We start from the raw sequence: 2,925 nt of genomic DNA on the forward strand, positions 1-2,925 counted from the left end.
GATAATTTTAGTAGACTCCACAAATTTTTAATTCCATCATAAATAATTTCAAAACATTATAAAAATAGGAAAACATTCATAATTATAAGGAGAATGTAAAAAAGATAAAAGATAAAAGATGGCAAGTTATGAAATGGAAAATTCTTGTCATGGTGGATATATGGTGGTATTGTCATGGTGAATATGCGATGAAGTTCTTCGGAACCGCAATAGATAAATATATATTTACTACACATAACCTAACTTGTCTCTAACTCTATTTTCTAATGCACATTATCAATGTATTCATGTTTTTGTATATTGCAAAATAACTAGCAGAGTCCGGAGGCTACCAAAATACATTAGCTTCAATGTTTTAGGAGATAAAAGTTCTAAATATATTGACTAATCTATATATTAAACATGTAGTGTGTTATCATTGTACTCTCTAAGTATGTACATACACTACTTCAAAGTGAAATGGAATACAACATGGTTTTGCCTGTAAAGCTAGCTTTTTGGTATATCAATTCAAGACCAGTGTAGTTTTTCCTGCAATGCTCCCCAGCTTCTGGCTATGTGTGATGGAATACATCTATCATCCCAGGTCCATGGGAGCTGAGAGCAAGAGGATTTCAATTCCATGCCATTCTAGGCAAGAACTGGCACATGGCTCTATCTCAGCCAAATAAGGTTCAACACTGTTTAGCACCTATCACCCTCACCTAGGTGAAAATAAAAATAAGAGCATTGTTGTATAACAAACAATATTAAAACATGCCAATATAAACCAACATGAACAACACACACCTAGTGTTTGTTTCTCATACCTGTAATCCTATTAGCTAGGATTATATATGTGAGCCAGAGGCATGAAGCAGTTCATCATTTTAAAAATGAGTATTTGAAGCCAGGTGCCAGTGTCTCATGCCTGAAATCCCAGCTACTCATGAGGCTGAGATCTGAAGATCGCAGTTCAAAGCCAGCCCAGGAAGAAAAGTCCCCATAAGACTCTTATCTCCAATTAACAACTCAAAAAACAAAAGTGTGTCTGTGGCTCAATTAGTAGAGTGCTAACTAACTTGAGTACAGTCTCAGGGACAGTGTCCAGACCCTGAGTTCAAGCCCCACCACTGACAAAAAAAATAAACATTTCGATATCTGAATTTCTTTTGAATTAAAATGCGTGTGGTGGTATACAATTCTACAGACTACTACATAGTTCATTATATTTGTAGTCAGAAAAAGCATCAGCAATTGAATGAAGGACATTTTTTCATAAACTAGGAAAGATTGGTCTTTAATTAGAAGAAATTGCTGGACTCATACATAATATTCTCTTCCAATAGTACCTATGGGAGGGAGAAAATCAAGGATCATTCTGTTACTTTGGGAGCTTCTGTTATTAATCACTGCAATAAATATTATGAAAATGACACTGTGAAATTATTTAGAGAGATGACTTGAATGTTACCTTTCTACACACTCATGCTACTCCCTCAAATAAATCACAGAACTTAAAATGAGTAACATTTTAGCTGGGAGCCAGTGGTACATGCCTGTAATTCTAGCTAATTAGAAGCTGAGATTTGAGGATGGTAAGTCAAACCTAGCCCTGGCAGGAAATCCATGACACACTTACCTCCAATTAACCACCAGAAAACCTGAAGTGGCACTGTGGCTCAAGTGGCAAAGTGCTAGCCTTGATCTGAACAGCTTAGGGACAGTGCCCAGGCATGGAGTTCAAGCCCCAGGATCAAGAAAAAGAAAAAAGGGGAGAAAAGCCACATTTTAAAGCTAATGTGCATATATACACTGAAATTGTACAGAAATAAAGTTATAACAGCCCCTGGACTGTCAAAAAAAGAGATTAAACTGAAATTGTCTTCAACCTTTCATTTAGAAAATCTACACTGGTGGCAGGCTATTGGAGCTCACATCACTAACTAGAGGTAGAATTTGGGAGGATCACAGTTCAGAATGAGTGTGCAAGGAAAGTGATAAGATTCTCACATTAAGCCTGGCATGTTGGAATGCATTTATGAACCTAGCTACTCTTCAGACATAGGTGAGGAACTTAGCCTCTGTTCGGCCCTCAGCAACACTGATAACTTATGAGCAAAGTAACTAAATTGAAAAAGGATTGTTCTAATGGTAGAATACTTGTTCAGCAAACAAAATATCTCAATTCATACTCATCTCCTAAAAGAGGAAAGAAAAGGGAAGAAAGAAAGAAAGAAAGAAAGAAAGAAAGAAAGAAAGAAAGAAAGAAAGAAAGAAAGAAAGAAAGAAAGAAAGAAAGAAAGAAAGAAAGAAAGAAAGAAAGAAAGAAAAGGAAGAGAAAAAGAAAGTAGAGAAGGAGGGGGAGAGAAGGAAGGAAGGAAGGAAAGAAGAAAGAAAGAAGAAAGAGAGGAAGGAAGGAAGGAAGGAAATGAAAAGAAAGAAAGGGAGGAAGAAAGAAAGGGAGGAAGAGAGGTATAAATAAAAACGTCATCATGTGTTAGATGTTAATAATGACCCTAAATCATGTTAGCCATAAATGCCATCATTTAATTCTCTGGGAAGAGACATTTTGTATCAAGCCCTGTTGTATGGACTTGGGACTCTGGAAAACCACCAGAGTCCATGAAAAAATGCTAACAGCAGGAGTTGTTTATTTGCAATCTCAAGCTTGGTCCTCCGTGCACTTGGTAAATGGTGATGCTAAGACTCCCCGAACACAAAATCAGAACAGCTTTTATAGTATTGAACAAGCAAGTTTAGGGAACTTCCACATAAGTAGTTACATAATTGGTTTGAGTCCACCCTAACCTCACTGCACTTTTTCTGAACTATTGGTATGTTCTGTTCCTGGAACACTTGGGCAACTCTTTTGATTTCTTGAGGGTGGGCAGGATTTTGGGCACCTGTGTTTTTTTCTCTCTCTTGGGGTTATCTGAGGGAAGC

The sequence above is a fragment of the Dipodomys spectabilis genome, unplaced genomic scaffold, assembly GCF_019054845.1.
Source record: "Dipodomys spectabilis isolate Male_0828 unplaced genomic scaffold, ASM1905484v1 ptg000220l, whole genome shotgun sequence".
In the NCBI taxonomy this organism is placed as follows: domain Eukaryota; kingdom Metazoa; phylum Chordata; class Mammalia; order Rodentia; family Heteromyidae; genus Dipodomys; species Dipodomys spectabilis.